This window comes from Cervus canadensis, chromosome 1 (assembly GCF_019320065.1).
Source record: "Cervus canadensis isolate Bull #8, Minnesota chromosome 1, ASM1932006v1, whole genome shotgun sequence".
NCBI classification, from domain to species: Eukaryota; Metazoa; Chordata; class Mammalia; order Artiodactyla; family Cervidae; genus Cervus; species Cervus canadensis.
In genome coordinates, this window is record NC_057386.1 from 475,278 (window position 1) to 492,091 (window position 16,814).

General features: G+C 58.6%; 1 protein-coding gene across 1 annotated transcript in view; it reads right to left on the reverse strand.

Moving 5' to 3' along the window:
- CACNG5 (calcium voltage-gated channel auxiliary subunit gamma 5) overlaps nt 1-4,367 on the reverse strand; it is a 29,950-nt gene extending 25,583 nt beyond the window's left edge. The window contains exon 1 of the mRNA XM_043442823.1: nt 4,235-4,367. The gene's annotated coding sequence lies outside the window, so the exon portion shown is untranslated. The remainder of the gene's footprint in view (nt 1-4,234) is intronic.
- Between the last annotated feature and the right edge of the window lie 12,447 nt (nt 4,368-16,814).

Below are 16,814 nucleotides of genomic sequence, written 5' to 3' on the forward strand. Positions count from 1 at the left end.
CTCACCAGGGGGCCTTCTCTGAGCCCCTCTGGAAAATGGCACCCCATCCCCACCTCGAAGAGCACACCCCCCCCGCCCCGCCCTCCTCTCCAGCCCCCTTACCCCCCCACCAGCACCCCCACCCCATCCCCTCAGCACCCCACCCCCAGCACCCCCACCCCTGGCCCCCCACCAGCACCCCGCACCCCTGGCCCCCCACCACCAGCACCCCCACCCTGTCCCCCAGCACCCCACCACCAGCACCCCCACCCCACCCCCAGCACCCCCACCCCGCCGCGCCCTCCTCTCCAGCCCCCTCACCCCACCCCCAGCGCCCCCACTCCGGCCCCCCACCCCCAGCACCCCCACCCGCCCCCCTACTCTCCAGCCCCTCACCCCACCCCCAGCACCCCCACCCCCCAGCACCCCTACCCTGCCGCGCCCTCCACTCCAGCCCCGCCCTCCTCTCCAGCATGGCCTGCTGGCTTGTCCTTACTTTAGCACACGTGGTGTGTCTCCCTCTAAAGAAAGCTGCTTCTAAGGGAACGAGATGAAAGTCTTTTCTTCACAGTCAGGGCCCAGTGGGGCCGGCAGTGGACGACGCTGGCCTCCAGGGGACCTCGGGCCTGCCTCTGGGGGGACAGGTTTGGGTGTCAAAGTGGGAGGGGTGTCTCCCCACTGTGAGAGGCCAGGGCTGCTCCTAAACCCCCCGCAGAGCAGAGGACCCCTCCCTGCAAAGTATAATCTGCCCCAGAGGCCAGCAGAGCCTCTGCGGTGTGCCCACCACTCACAGGAGCGGCCCGTACACAGTAGGTGCTCAATGAGCGACAAAAACGAAGAGTTGCTGTGGTCACTGTCACCACCACCATTACTGCTTAAAGCAGACATGCTTGAGAATGGGCTCCAGGCGGCACTAGTGCTGAAGAACCGGCCTGTCAACGTAGGAGACACGAGAGAAGCAGGTTCGACCCCTGGGTCAGGAAGATCCCCTGGAGGAGGAAATGGCAGCCACTCCAGTATCTTGCCTGGGAAACCCCATGGACGGAGGAGCCTGCTGGGCTACAGTCCATGGAGTCGCAAGAGTCACACACGACTGGATAAGTTTAGCATGCACGCACGGTTGAGAACAATCTTTAGGGATGGCCGTGCTTTGGGGCTTCATGGCAACAGGTCGTCCTGGGGACCCACGACCTCTGAGCCCTTCCCTCAGCAGCACCCGATGAGCAGCAGACGGTCACTGCTGGGCCATCGGCAGGCAGGCCCGGTCCTCGGCTCAGGCCCCAGCAGCCCAAGTGACAGCGGCCTGCCCCTCCTGCAGGGGGCCTGCTGGGGGCCCCGCTCAACAGGGACGGTCAGTTCTCACCCCCATGTCCCCCAACACTGGCCCTCACGTTGGAAAACCCAGGACAGCGTGCCTGGCCAGGTTGGGGGCCACCTCCACGAGCAGTGAGGTGACCCCAGCCAACCCTGCAGCCCCGAGACTCGGAGGTCTGCGTGAATCACGATGCTCCTGCTCTTTTCCGGGGAAGGCCGCCGGGGGGCTGTGGGGACGCATGGAGCCTCCCCCTCACCCCCGCCAGCACAGCCCAGCATCTGCTGACCTGACAAATAATGCGGCAGTTTTAAACGGCCAGCACGGCTAGCCAGGCTCCGTCAGAGCTAAGAGCACCTCCTATACCCAGAGCACATCACACCTCACGCAGCTGCACTGTCGCTGGGAGGTGGGGGGGGGGCAGGTTGCTGCCCCCGCAACCCCCCACGGGACTGGAAACTTCTATCTGCTCGTTCTCGCTCAGCAGACTGCCTGCCCTCCAGTCCCGCTAAGAGTTCCCACTTAGGGTCACAACTTTCCCTGGCTGACTTCCCCCACCCCGACTCCCCAAACCTTCCTTCTCCTGGGAGCTCATAGTCGCGCCTTTCTCCGCGGAACTCAGAGGCTTGCCAGCACAGCACGTTCTCTTTCCTCCCCTCTCCATCTCCCCTCAGGTCCTGAAAGCCTTTAAACACGTCACCTACGCTTAGGTTTAGTAGCTGACTTAACTGGGTACAAAGCCACACATAGGCAAAGGAATGAATCTCTAATGGTGGAATATTAGGCAGCAGAGAGCTAGGTTTAGGGGAACAGGATGCTATCTGGTGGGTTTTCCTGGTGTCCCTGAGGTCACAAGTAGCTGGTCCTGATTCTGCCAGGGAGGAAGGCTAACCCAAAACCCAGGATGGACTGAAGGAGCAGGTATGTGCTCACTGACCACCCAGGAATGAGCCAGGAGGCTGTGCAGGGCAGGCCCAGGGCAGCTAGGGCTGGAAGCCTGAGCAGAAGGGTCAGCTCCCCCGAGGTGGGGCTGGGTAGAGACTGGGTTCCCATGTCCCACCTGCTTTCTGGGAACCTGAGCCCAATCCGTGAGCGTCTCTGATACAAAGATTCACACCCCTGCCCCCAGCTCTGAGGACAGCACGAGGGGGCCCAACCTCTCGAGTCCAGGGTCCGAGAGTCAGGTGGAACTTGGAGGAAGCAGAGTCGACTGGCCCGGGTTGTCCAGTGAGCCAACACAACACCTGTGTCCTTGCTTCCTGTCACACCCCAGCCCCATTCCAGATGAGGGAGCTGAGGTTGGAGCCCATGTTTCCCACCATGACCTACAGCCTGCCTCCTCAGGTCAAGCGTGAACAGTTCAGGCCGCCTCCCCCTGCACTCCCCCCTTCAACCGCAAGCCACGGAACCCCGCCTCACTGGCTGAGAACGGCGCGGTGAGGAGTGCAGCCCACCAGGATGCCCCATGCCACAAAGCGACACGGGGCACAGGGCACCCCGCTCCACCCCGCCCCCATGTGAGAGGCAGGCTGAAGTCTGGGGTGGGGGTGACTTGGTGGCCGCTACAATTTTTGCCCCCTTTCTAAGCACCCTGGGGACCTGGCCCTGGGACACGTCCCCAGCTGCCTCCAGCTGCCTAGTCCGTGGAGAGGTGAGGCGAGCTCACGTGTCTCAGGCATGCAGGGGCCCGGGAGGGAGTGCCGGCCGTGGGCCAGCAGAGCGCGCAGCCAACCGAGATGCCTGTGGTCCTGGGATGTCCTGGGGCCAGGGCACCAGATCTGAGCCAAGGACCCCTGTGCCTACCCAGCTGCAATCTGGGCTGTTAATGCATCAAACCCTGGGCACGTGGGGCTGCGGGAGGGGGCGGCATTGGGGCTCCGTCCTGCTCTCCCTGGACAGTGTGGGCAGGGGCCGGCGCGGGGACAGCTGCGGTGTGGTTTCTGTCAGACTAAGCCAGGCCCCCACGTGGGGCCCCTCTGCTGGGTCCTGGGCTTGTCCAGTAAGTGGTGGATCCCTGCCCCTTCCCGATCGAGTCTCAACCATAAAAAGGGACACTGATGTGCCCAGTCCCGGGGAGGGGGGCAGGTGAGAGCCGGTGGCCCCAGCACTGCGAGCAGGCACCCGGGTCAGCCCTGGTGGGCTCAGAATGGGAACCCCCAGCCCCCCCCACCCCTCCCCCCTCCCAGCCAAGTCCCAGGGGATTCTCTCTTCAGTCCTAGGAAGAAGCAATCTGACTTCACTAAAAAATTTTAGCACACTGAGTCTTCATCAGCTGCCAAATTAGGGTGAGGGCAGAGAGAGAGGCTACGTCTTTGGAACAGGGAGGGGCTTGGAGAGCCAGGGAGACGCGTCGCTGTGGGGCTGCCATCTCTCACTGCACCTGCCCGCACGTCCTCCGGCCCGCGCCCGAGTCTCGCCGCGCGTCCATCTCTGCTCCGCGGCCTTTGGCTGGACACATCCTCCTGTCCCGCTGGACGGAGCATGCTCGCCACCCCCACCGTCCCCGCGGCCCCGCCGGGGCGTCCGGAGCAGGCGGACCCGCGGTGGGACCACCCGGCCGGTGCGGACCGACAGCCCAGTTCGACAGGTGGTGGGGGGCTACCCCCATACCACCCCGATAATCGCTGCCCGCGGCGCTATTCAAGTTTGCCGTGGGCGTGCGCGCTCAGCTTTGGAGAGGGTAGTCCAGCCGCGCCCGCGCAGAGGGGGCGTCGTCACCTCCCCCGCCACCGGCGAGACAGACAGACACACCACGCACACACGCTCCCCGCACCGCGCCCCTTCCTTCAGCGCGCGGGACTGGGCCGCGCGCACTCGGGGACAGTCCGGCCCCCGCCCGGCCCCGCGGTAACGGGGGGGATCCCGCGAGGCGGCCCAGGCTCGGGGGCTCGGCCCCTGGGGGGCCCGCGAGGGGAAAGCCCGTCCCCGGCCCCCGGCTCCTACCTCGCAGGGGCGGCAGCGGCCCAGCCCTGGTCGCGGGTCCCTCGCCGGCTCCGCGCGGGGCTCGGGGAGCCCGCCCCGTCCGTCAGTCCGTCCGCAAGAACAGCGCCGGTACCGCGGCCGCAGCGCCGGCTCGGGAGGGCGGGGCCGGCGGGGCGGGGCGGGGCGGGGCCTCTGTCCTCGGCTGCTGCGATGGGGGCGGGGGGGGGGGGGCTGTGCTCACGGGTTCCACCCGGGAAGCGCGCGCGTGGCGGGGACACAGCTCCGCCGGGCTTGCAGGTGCAGAGTCGGGGGCTGGGGTGGGGAGCAGAGGGATCCGGGGGCCGCCTAGAGCTCGGCCAGGACCCGCCTTCCCGGCCCGCTCCCCGGACTCGAGTCAGACACCCTCCGCTTCCAGCTGCAGCTACAGATGTGTGAGCGGCCCCACGCCGCCGCCATCCACAGACAGCTCCGCCGCCAGCTGGTGTGGCGACTACTTCCCGCGCACTGGGCGCTGCTGAGAGCGCTCTGCTCTCTGAAACCCTCCCGCCCAACAACCCCATTGTGCGAGTGGGAAAACTGAGGCCAGAGCCCCGAAGGGAAGTGCCTGGGGCCGCGCAGCGCAGCTCAGACCACCTGGCTCCCGGGTGTGTGCCCTTAAGCACATCGCTTGCCCCTCGGAAGCACAGGATGGAAATACACGTTCAGTAAACGACGAGTTGTGCTCAGTTGCTTCAGTCACGTCCAACTTTTTGCCTCCGCGTGGACTCTAGCCCGCCAGGCTCTTCTGTCCATGGGGTTCTCCAGGCAGGAATATTGGGGTGGGTTGCCATGCTCGCCTCCAGATCTTCCCGACGGGGATTGAACTCACCTGTCTTATGTCTCCGGCATTGGCAGGCGGGTTCTTTACCAGTAGTGCCACCATAACAACCGATATTTTTTATTTCTTCTTTCTTCCGTTTATATATGTCCCTTATTCTCTGGGTCCCTGAGCGTCACAGGACGTTGTCATGTATAAATGGGGTCACGAGGCATTGGAACTACTGAAGGGGTGTGGAGAGGACACACCAGGTGTCTGTTCACAGCATTTTAGGCCTGAAAACTACCCAGCTTTCTGTCTTCACCCACCTTCCCCAGGAGCGTGTTCCTCTCCACTCCCAGGGTCCCCTGGAGAGGTCACCCCAATGAAGGTGTCGACATCTCTCATCTGGATGGAGTCCAGCCTCTCTCAACTTCCCAGCCCCTACCAGCCCCAAACTCTTGGATGGAAGGATGAGATGGAAATTGGGCTTCAGCCTGATTCTGCCCCTCTCAGGCTGTGTGACTTGGACCAGTTACTTGACCTCTCTGAGTCTCCTTTTCCTCCCCTGTAACCAGGGCTGATCTGGTGGGTATGTGCGTTCATCCAGAATCTGGTCTTAGCTCAGTTGGTTTAAAGATCTATTTTTGTCTGTTTTGGCCATCTTAAATTGTTTAATCATTTTGAACAAGGGACCATATTTTAATTTTGCCCCCGAGCCCATAAACTATGCAGCTGGTGCTGGTGACAACCCTCCTTATTGGGTCACTGCAACACTTCACTGGGGTGATGTTTGCACAAACATCTAACACCCAGCTTGTGACAGAAGTTAGTTCCCTTTCTCTGATCTGGTCTTGAAGAGAAGGTCACTAGGTGGACAAAGGGCTGGGCAGGCAGTTTCATGGGGAGGGGCCGGGCTGGGCGAAGGTGTGAGGACACCAGCTACGTTCAGGGAAAGGCCGCGGTCTGGGCGGTGGGGAGGTACAGGCAGAGGCGGAGAGCGGCGGGCCACAAAACGGAGGACCCCCCAGGCCAGGGCGACAGGCCTTCTGGCTCCTCGAGGAGCTGGGACCTGGGGCCTGGAGGCTGTGAGCAGACGCCCCAGGCCGGGAAGGTGGGTGGCTCTCTGCTCCAGCAGCCTCGCTGGCAGTTGGCCGGGAACTGGCTGAGCTAATGAGGCGGGCGCTGGATGCCGTGGGCGGGAGCCCCGCTCCAAAGCCGCCAGAGCAGCCTGCTGACAAGCTCGCTGTCGACATAATGGGGAAATTCTGCAGGTGTGAAGCCCAGCAGTGTGCCTGGGGACCTGGGGACTCCAGGCCTGATGAATAATGGAGCAGTCCCTCTTCCCGGGGCTTCTTTCTCGCCTTTCAATAATTCATGCATTCCCGGGGTTCAGGCATTTCATAAAACCTCAGCCTTTTCTGAATCCTGGGCCCAGTTGATGGCTTCATGCGTTAGGTCTTAATTAGAAACAGACAGGCAGGGCCGTGCACTCAGCCACACGTGCCTTGTTCCCGACAAGGAAAATCTCCCGTCACGTCCTGGAGGAGGAAGGGGCACCTGGGGCCCCGGAGGTGGACGTGGGGCCGGCTGCCTTGGGCGCGGGGGCGTGGGAAGGCCCACACGGAGGCGTCTACAGTAGCGAGGAGACTGCACACCGTATGCTCAGCGCCCCTCGAGCCAGGCCTCTTCAGGGACCAATTCGGGGACATCTGACAGAGGTGACGTGTGTCTCTCCCAGGTGGGGACTGTAGCGGCCGCGAGTGCTCCGCCGTCCAAGTTCGCGGCCTTTGGGCCTGGGGAGCGCTGTGTCGCTCTGACCTTCCAAGTGATGTCTCAGAGCAGAACCTCCTGCAGACCTGTGATGGACGCACGGCCTGGGAAGGAAAGAAAAGCTTTCCTGTGAAGCCGCTGGGCTGGGAGGGTTGTTTGCCTCAGTTGGACATTGTGGTCTAACCCCATTGGTCTTCCTGCCCACCTGCCTGCCCACCCTTTCTCGAACTTTCTCGTACCTGCTGATCATACCCTTAGGAGCACGTGGGTTACACAGCCTGTGCAGGAAGGAGATGGGCTGTGGACCCCGAGCTCCCGGTCCACGTGGTCGCCAGTGGGGATGAGGGGTGAGGGGAATAGACAGAGGATGCTGTCAGGATGTCGGGATGGACGGGCTCGGAGTCTCCCAGCAGATGCAGGTCAAGTTTGAGATGAGCGCGACCTCAGGGCCTGGGGTTTCTCAGTGTGTGTGTGCACACGCGCGTGCATGCGTGTGTGTGCGTGTGTCAGAGGGAGGGAAGAGGGCCTGGGAGGGCTGGGGGCCGGGGGCCTGCGCTCGGGGGGAGCCGCTCTGCGGGGCCCGTCCCCGCCGCACTCGCCCGCGTGTGTTGCCACACTTGGCTCCCAAGCAACCCTCCAGGCGAGGAGGTGAGCCCCTTCTGTTCCACAGGAGGAAACAGAGGCCTCAAGAAGCGTTTGCCCCAGAAATAAGGGCATGAGGGCGCTCGAGGAGGTCGGCACATTCCGACTCGCGGGCGTCGCTCCCCAAAGTGGACATGGCCGCTCGAGGGGCCCTGGGCCCCCTGACCCTCAGGCACCCGGACCGCACGCCCCTCCTCACCGGTCACCCCGCAGCGCCATCCAAGCTGTTTTCACCCCTGCCCTCCCGACGCCCACTGAGGGACTGGCAGGTCTCCCGCAGGGCCCTGAAAAGCCCTGAGCCCCGTGCCCCCACAGGAAGCTCCTTCCCCCCGGAGCGGGGCCTGGGAGCGGTCACACAGCCGCACGTCCTTGCCGGGTGACCGAGCAGCCGCGTGTATCCCCCACTGGCCGCCCTCCAAGCTGCCCTCCCTGTCCCCCAAGCCCAGCTGTCCACCCTCTGCTCCCATATCTGTCCCCTTGGCAACTAGATTCTGGCTTATAAAACGGTTCCAAGGGCAGGGGAACCCATCTACCAAATGAAGACTCTTCTCCATCACAAAAGCCGAGAAAGTGGCCAAGTGCTCAAGAAAACAGCCTTGAAAGGAGGGCCTGGTTGGGCTGAGAGCCGCGGAGCGGGGAGGGCAGGGGCAGGGGCCTCGGCAGGAAGTGTCTGCGGGTGTCCGGGAAGAGGCCCGCGCAGGCACAGCTCCCTGTGGGCTTAGGAAGAGCGCCGGGGCGGAGGGCTTGGCAAAGGTGATGACTGCAGCCTGACCCGAGACTCTGTGCTGGTCCAGGAGACCTTCTGCCTGGTGACTCCCGGGGCTCAGGATGCAGAGAGGATGAAGGGAACAGGTCCTCAGAGGAAATCCCGGGAGCGGACCCCGGAGGAAGGGACGCATTTCTCACCAAATCCACAGACGTTGGCCGCATGGACCACCCTCTCACTGTGCACTGGCCCGGGGTCCTGCTCGGGCTGCTGTAGCTGGGAAGCCCTGGACCACCCAGCGGCCGGTCCTCACACCTCTTCCCTGCCCCTAACCCCGGCTACTGCCAAGTGCTCTCTGCTTCTGCGGAGTCACCAGTCTGGATGCTTCATACAAGTGGAGTCTTATAATACACAGCCCTTGCGTCTGGCTTCTTACCCTTAGCGTAACATTCTCAAGCCCCATCCACATGGTAGCTGCGTCAACACTCATTCCTTTTGCTTCTAATGTTCTATTGTATCACGATTTGTTTATCCTCTCACTGGCTGATGGGTATTCGAGTAGTTCCACCTCTTGGCTGTTGAGAATAGTGTGATTGTGAACACATGTGTACATGTATTTGGACACCTGTTTTCAATTCTGTTGGTACATGCATCAGAGTAGAACTGCTAGATCACAGGATAATTCTATGTTTAACTGTTTGAGTAACTGACAGAATTCTCTACAGAGGCAAACTGTTTGTATTCCCATCAGTAATGGAAGAAGTTTCCAATTTCTCCACATCCTTCCTAATAATAATTTCTGCACATCCTTCCTCTTTAAAATGATGATGGTGAGTTTGCCACTGCCCTCCTCGCGGTGAGAACCGTGACACTGATTTCCAGGACAAGGCATCTGAGGACACAGGTAGTGAAGGTGAGGGGGGAGCTGGGAACAGGCAGCGCTGGTCCCGGAAGCCTGTGAGCCGTGGAGCTTGTCCAGAGGCTGTGGCCGACCTTCCAGGGCGAGCGAAGGTCTGTGGGAGTCACCTGGGCTTGGTTCTAGGGCTCCCTCTGGGCAGGACAAATTGGCCTCTCAAAAACATGGACCTGCTTCAGATCACCTGGAAGCCTCCAGCTTCTGGAGAACTTGATTCAGAATGACACATGCCTCAGCCATCACTTGCAAAGATCACAGATGCTGCTCACACTGGGGAGAGGAAAAAATTCTCCTTCCCTCAGTTCTTACCATCGACTAGAAAATGTCTGACATTTCCTGGCAGGTCTGATGTCTACTCGTAGGAGAAAGCTTAACTCAGGCTGTGTTCCCTGACCCTTTTCAAGACAAAGATAATGATGATGGTGAGTTTGGTGAGATGATGGTGAGTTCACCCCAGTGGTGACGGCCCACTGGGGTGAAAGGTCAAAGCTGCTCGGAGCACTGGGGCGACCGGTTCTGGGGCCCCCGCCACTCCACAAATGGTACCTCTGCCCACCTGGAACTCACTGATCCCAGCACGTGTGCGCCGGGGTGAGAGGGGTCTGAGAGTCAATGTCATCTGTCAACCATGAGGCGACCTGGGTAAATTTCTTGATCCCTTAAGCTCTGGTTTCATCTTCCCTGGTGGCTCAGCTGGTAAAGAATCCACCTGCAATGCAGGAGACCCTGGTTCAATTCCTGGGTCGGGAAGATCCCCTGGAGAAGGGAAAGGCTGCCCACTCCAGTATTCTGGCCTGAAGAATTCCATGGACTGTGTAATTCGGGGTCGCAAAGAGTCAGACACGACTGAGCGACTTTCATCATTTGAAACAGGCACATAAAGCCTGCAACACCCAAGTTTGTGGAGAGAATGAAGGAGACAGAATCTTCAAAGTATTTAGCAGCACAGGGTCTGGTGAAAAGTAGCAGCTTTTTATGATTTTGTCACATGTCCACTTGTAAGTCTCGTTGGGGAGGGTAGCGCTCCTTGACGGTTCATCTACCAGCCTGCCGGGCAGGGCGGGGTGGGGCGGGGGGCACACTTTGGGGCACCAGGAGCACCAGGGGTACTGGGACACCAGGCTGGGCAAGGACCGGGACACCCCTGGATGGCCCTGCAGAGAGGGGCCCACCGCGGGGGATGACACCCCCGGATGGCCCTGCAGAGGGGGGCGTCCTGCTTGGGGGGGTCCCCTCATGGGAGACTACACCTCCGGAGGCCCTGCAGATGCGTGGGGACAGGGTGGCTCCGGGGGTCATAGCAGAGCGTCCTGAGCCACACCGGGGAGGAATCACCCCAATTCTCCCTCCTCCCTGGGGTGACCACCTGCCCCCTGTGCCCAGCGCTACGCGAGCTCCTCTTTTCCCCACCCCCAGGCCGCTGGCCGATATCTGGAGACACCTTTGGCTGTCAGCTGGGGTGAAGGGCTCCAGTGGACAGAGGTGAGGGATGCTGCTGGGCACTGGGATGCCCAGGACAGTCCCCACAGCAAAGAATAGTGAATCCCCAAAGGTCACAGTGAGATGCCTGTCAGGTTGAGAAATGTCAGCCGGAGAAATCTTGAAATAAATAAAGCAGATCCACGTGCACGTCCTGAGGGATGGGGGTCAGGAGGCAGCTCTTGGCAGAAGTGGCCGGTCAGCTGCGGACGGTCCTGGTCTCTGTCCATGGCCCGGGAGAAGGAACAGGTCTGTCTCACTGCCTTACCAGTCAGTTATCCAGTCACTGCCATCAGAAACAACGTCGCCCTCTGCGGAGGAAAAGCCCTGCACAGGGGACTGGGTTCTGCTCCTTCTGAGTCCTGGCCAAGCCTGGCGCGGGGTTGGGGTCAAGGTCCTGGGGAGGGGTCAGGGTCAGGGGTCAGGGTCCTGGGGAGGGGTGGAAGCTTCAGAGAGACACAGAATCACTCAGGGCTTTGAGGACCAAAAGATCGTCCCACCTTCCAAATGATTTCTCTGTGTTTTCAGCCTAATAAAATCTCCCGGCACCTCCTCTCTGGCCTTCACTTCCCTCCAAAGCCAGCTTATTGGTACTTGCACTGTTTTGCTATAAATCGCTCTTGCTGCCACGGTGCATTTTGCCAGCGAGCCCTGGATAAGGACTTCTGGAAAACCATGCAACACGTTGTTCTTTCAGACTGAAAAGCCCCTAGGACCACTTTGATGTCAAGCTGGTCTCTCCCAACAGCCCTTCGGGGCGTCCACAGGCCTTGGAAGGTCATCGGAGGTGGCTCGCAACAGGTGTCCTCGCCCAGAACCCACAGTGCCCTGAGGATGCTGGGGTTCCTGAGCTTGGGTCACACCATGAGGACCCATCCCCCAGGGCTCTAGAGGACCCACGGTCCCCCCAAGTCAGCCCCAGATTGCATTCTGCTAGGACGGTGACCAGGTAGCCATGGATGTTGAGGGTTTTCCCGACAGACTGCAAAGTGGCCACAGCAGTTAAAGCAGAAGCCCCCGCAGCCCTCCTCCTCCGACAGGGCGGCCCGCGGAGTGTGGCATCAGGTGGCTTCTCTCCTCGGCCACAGGGGACTGGACTGCCTGGAGCCTGACCCCGAGGGCCTCCCCGCCTGACCCGCTGGGAGAAGCCAGGAGGAGGCGGAGTCGGCTGAGATGTTGAGAAAACCGGCAAGCAGAGGAGACAGAAACACATTCAGAGGGCCGTAAGCTGTGTGCTTCCGTTTATGTAACTCTCTGGGAACGCGGGTGGGGAGGCATCAGCCACTGCGGGGGGCTGGAGCAGGGGCGCGGAGTTTGCGGACCCAGCGGCCCCTGTCTTGAATACGGTGGTGGTCCCGGGGATCTGTACACACGACCAAATTCATAGAAACACACACGGCACGGAAGACCTGTGGGAGTGGGATCAGGCTGTGGTTGGTTAGTAGCTCCTTTCCTCGGCTGATGTCCTGATTTGGATCATGTGCTGTGATTATGTAAGCCATCACCGTGGGGAAATCGTGGTGGTGGGTAGGTGGGAACTCTGTATTATTTTTGCAAATTCTTTTGAGTCTTAAATGATTTCAAAATAAAAGGTTTGAGAAAGAAAGACAGAGCTGAGATGCTGACATGAGTGACAGAAGAGACCCGCCTCCCCAAAGCGCCTCAGATCCGGAGGTTTCCAGGCCTGGGTGGGCCCATCTGTGTTGACTGCAGGCCAAGAAGCAGAGCAGGGCAAACTCCTGGTGCATAAGGCTTGGTGTGCACTTTTTATTATTTCCTCAGGAAAAATGTCCCCCGCCACAGAACTGCTGTGTGTAAGCGCGTTTTTAAGACTCTTGTTACTTGTGCCAAATTTCCCTCCAGAAGGATTGTACCAATTTATACTCCCACCCGCAGCTCAGGGGAGGGCTAGCTTTCCCAGTGCTTGCCAAAATTGGGTTTTAATCTTTAAAGAAGGCTTAATTTTTGCCAAGGTAATACATAGAACTTGAAGTCTTGTTGTTATTTTTTTTTTCTCCAGGAATTCTAAATTCATGAACTGACTTGGACCACACAATTGGCTACTCACCTGGAGACTTGAGTTTATTTATCTTCTTATTTAGTTATCTGTCCCCTTCATGAAGTTGCATTTCAATGTTAAGCCCCTGAAGGGTCACTAAGAAAGGCTATGTGAAGTTTGCTCCTGCGTTTATTGTTTCATAAAACCCGAAATACACAGAGGACATCACTTCTTCCATTACTCAGTCTCTCTTCTGTGTAATAAAACCAGACCCAAGGATTTCTTTCAGGATTCAGTGCTAGGAAAGGCTCTCATTCCTGGAGGAACACATATGCTTCCTCTTTTCCAGGTTGGGAGAGCCCTATAATGGAGCATTGATCCCAATTGTTTTGGCCGCTGGAAATGCAAAGCCATTATGAGGATCAGTTACAGCAACTGTGTTAACTCTGGTGGGAAATGTATTTCTGTTTCTCTTGTCTTTGGTCCTGACCTTCTGTTTTTATTATTTTCTTGATGTGTTTTATGGGTAAGCTGCTTCAAATTCTGTGAACCAAGGCAAAAGCCAAGATTTCTCTTGACTGAGCTCTGGTAATCAGAGAGAGCCCTGGCCTGGCACCTGATACAGGGCTCACATAAATATTTGTTGAGTGAATAAAGGACAGAACTTGACAGCAAACTAACAACAGAATTGACATTGATTGAAAAGAAATGCAAGTTACTAGTTGATCCAAGAGCAAGAAAATGTTACCAAGAAAAGCAGAGCTTCAAGAAGCCAAACCAGAAGGAAAAAATACCAAGAGTCTCAAAAATGTTCAGTTTTTCTATTTCTGGGAACCCAACCGAGGAAATGATCCAAAGTGCCTTCAAAATTTTAGGAACAAAGATGTTCATCACTGAGTTGTTAAAAATAATTTAAAAACTAGAAATAACCTAAAGTCCAGTAATAGGGGCATCAGTAAGAGAACTAAGAGAACTAAGTAGCCATTTAAAGCATTCAATACAAAGAGTTCTTGGGAATTGCCTGGCAGTCCAGCGGTTAGGACTCCGCACTCTCATTGCTGTGAACCCAGGTAGGATCCCTGGTTGGGAACTAAGATCGCACAAGCCCCGTGGCCCAGTCAAAAAAAGAGAAAGAATTCTTAGTGACTCAAAGGAAAATGTGTGCAGTGACATTACATGGAGAAGCAGGATACGGAAGTGTACACTCATCACGTTTCTCACAGTGTCAGACAACACACAGAAGGAAGAAATAAACTGCGGTGTGATCACTGATTCTCTCTAGGTTGTGTGAATTTTATTATTTTATCGTGATTTTTCTGTATCTCCCAGGTTTTCAACAACAAGCATGTATTTTATGATAAAAACAGAAAAGAAAGAGTCACGAGGTGAGGCTGACTCCCTGAAAGGCCTGGGACACGAGCATCCTGCCGTCAAAGAGGCAGCTCAGGAGATTCTTGTTTCTTTTACTAGCAGCGGTCAGGACCCTTGGAGGCTCCCCCACCCACGGTGTCCACAGACTCAAAGTGGCCTTACCTCCTCTCCCCGTGAGTACGGGCTAGACTTAGTTACTCCCTGCTGAGGAGTAGCAAATGGTGGAAGTGAGGCTGTGTGTCGCCCAAGATAGGCTGTCAAGGCACCGCTTCTTCCTTGTCCTGTCTTGAGTCCCTTGCTTTTGGGCCAACACCATCACTCTGTCGGACATTTGAGCAGCTCTATGGAGACCCGAGCTGGCCTCCCCAGAGGGCTCAGAGGTAAAGAGTCCTGCCCATGCAGGAGACACAGGTGGACACAGGCTCGATCCCTGGGTCGGGAAGATCCCCTGGAGGAGGAAGTGACAACCCATTCTGGTATTCTTGCTGGAAAACTCCATGGACAAGGAGCCTGGTGGGCTCCAGTCCATGGGGTCGCAGAGTCCGACACGACTGAGCGACTGAGCATGTGGAAACCCGAGTGGTGAGCAGCGGAGCCTCGCGTCAAGAGGCAGGAGGGTGAGTCTTCTCCAAAGCAGACGCTCCACTGAACGACCTACCGGACCGGCCGGTGCCCCCCCTGAGAGCCAGCGGCGTGCGGGGCTGCTGCAGAGGGTTCTGAGAGACGGGGTGCTGTTTTTCTCTCTCCACCCACACCCAGACAGCTCAAAAAAAAAGTCAGGTGAAGGTGGGAGAGAGCCTTCCAGAAATAGTTACAGAAGGGCCTCTGGTCTCAGAGGCATTGGTCAGCTGAGAAAAGGAAGCTTCCCCTTGGTGATGGGGTGGGCTTTGGCGGGAAGCTTGAGGGGAGAGGCGCCCAGGAAGGTCCTGCAACCCCAGCCAGGCTGAGCTTGCAGGGTCAGGAAGGTCAGAGACACCTCACTGCGCTGCTCAGGAAGTGTGTGACTGGAAGCAGTTAATTAAGCTGGGCCTCAGCTTCTGGTCCGTGAGACGGGAACCCCAGCTCTATTCTGGGAGGCATCCTGAGGACTGAAGGGGGCGATCACATGGCAATTCCTCCAGAGCAAGAGGTGGATCAGAGTCAGTCCTTCCCCTCCTCCCTGTTGGATGATTTCCCCGCGGTTCTGACCCCTCCCACCCACCCTTTCCTCCATCAGCCTCCCGCCCCTTCCTCCAAGAGGTTCCCCTGGCACGGCTCACATCTGTGCTCTTCCAGTTGGCTCAGCTCGTCTGGTGTTGCTCCCCTGGGGGTTGTTATTTAACCTCTTGGACTTTACTTTCCTCTTCTGTATAATGGGCGCAGCAAACAGGACCCACCTCAGGGAATCACTGTGGGCTTTAAAAATGCACTGGAAGAAACCAGAATGGTGCCTGGCATGCTTTAGGTACTGTGTGTGTGCATATGTGTGCTTGTGTGTGGGTTTATCATCTTATCTTTTGCCATCTCCCCCGTCTCTGCTGAGCCCACACTAACTCTTCTGTTCTTTAGAACCATATCGTACGCTCCCCTCTCCTGCCTAGAATGGGTCTTCCTGCAACGTTACTTATTGAATTGAAAGTGAAGTCACTCAGTCGTGTCCGACTCTGCGACCCAATGGACTGTAGCCCACCAGGCTTCTCCGTCCATGGGATTCTCCAGGCAAGAGTACTGGAGTGGGTTGCCATTAGCTTTTTATAAAAAGCGTCTGGAGGAGACCGGGGTGCTGCCTTCTCAGAGCCACAGCACGGCTGGCACACGCTCCTCAGACCCAGCCCCACCCTTCCGCGCCAGGGGCTCCGCCTTTGCCCGTGGGCGTTAGTGTTTCAGCTGCAGCACGACTTTACCCCAGAGCACACCTCAGGCCAGAGGAGCAAACCCCAGGGCGGCCGGCGTCACCCAAGTGTCAGCACGGCAGCCACCGCCCCCCGGTGCTGGGCTGACAGCCACACGGACAGCTGGGGTTCCCAGCAGAGGCTCGTGAAGGGCTCGGAGCCGATGCTGAACTCATTCCTGTGTGCGCACATCATGTCGCCACCATCGGCCTGCAGACAGCTCGGGAGCGTGGCTGTGACACAGTGACGCTTCGGGTCACCACCGGCCGGGCTCCGGGCAGCCCTGGGACCCATTTCCTCATCCATTCGTTCCAGACAGGAGCTGCTGCCACGTGCCAAGCACTGTTCTAGGTGCTGGGGACATGCTTGGTTTTCTGGTAGGGCTTGCATTCTGATGGGAAAGGGCACACACACGAGTGGACACACACACACAGACACACACACAAGAGTGAATAATCAAGTCAGCACCATCTGAGCCCACCTCCTACCTGTGGAACCTGATGTCACAAGCCAGGCTGGGTGAGGCTGGTGGGTAGTGGGGACGTTTGGTTTATTTAAGGGTCATGGGAAGCTGCTGGAGGGCTTTACACAGTCAGGGGACCTGCTCAGACAAAGTCACGCCGGCTTCTGGCAGAGTGCCGTGGGGCTGGCAAGCGCGGCTTCAGGGACCCAGGCAGGGAGACCTGTGCTCGTGGGGTCCGGCGGCCAGCCTGAGGGCTTTCCCGGAGCAAGGATCTCAGTGTTGGCAGTGCTGCCATCTGGGCTGGGTCTGCCCTCGCTGTGGGTGCCCTGCAGGGTGCAGAACGTTGACAGCGTCTCTGGTCTTTGGCCCCTTCCAACTGGACGCCCGTGCACTAGTCTCCAGACACGATGACCAGAACTGTCTCAAGACATTGCCCAAGGCCCGCTGGGGACAAAGCCACCGCCGTGGGGAGTCACAGCAGGCCCAGCAGGACTCGCTGACAAGCTGGACGCAAGTGGACAGGGCTGGACGCAGGCCGCAGGCATCGCGGAAGTCTGCCCACGACCAGGAGGGGCAGGAACAGGG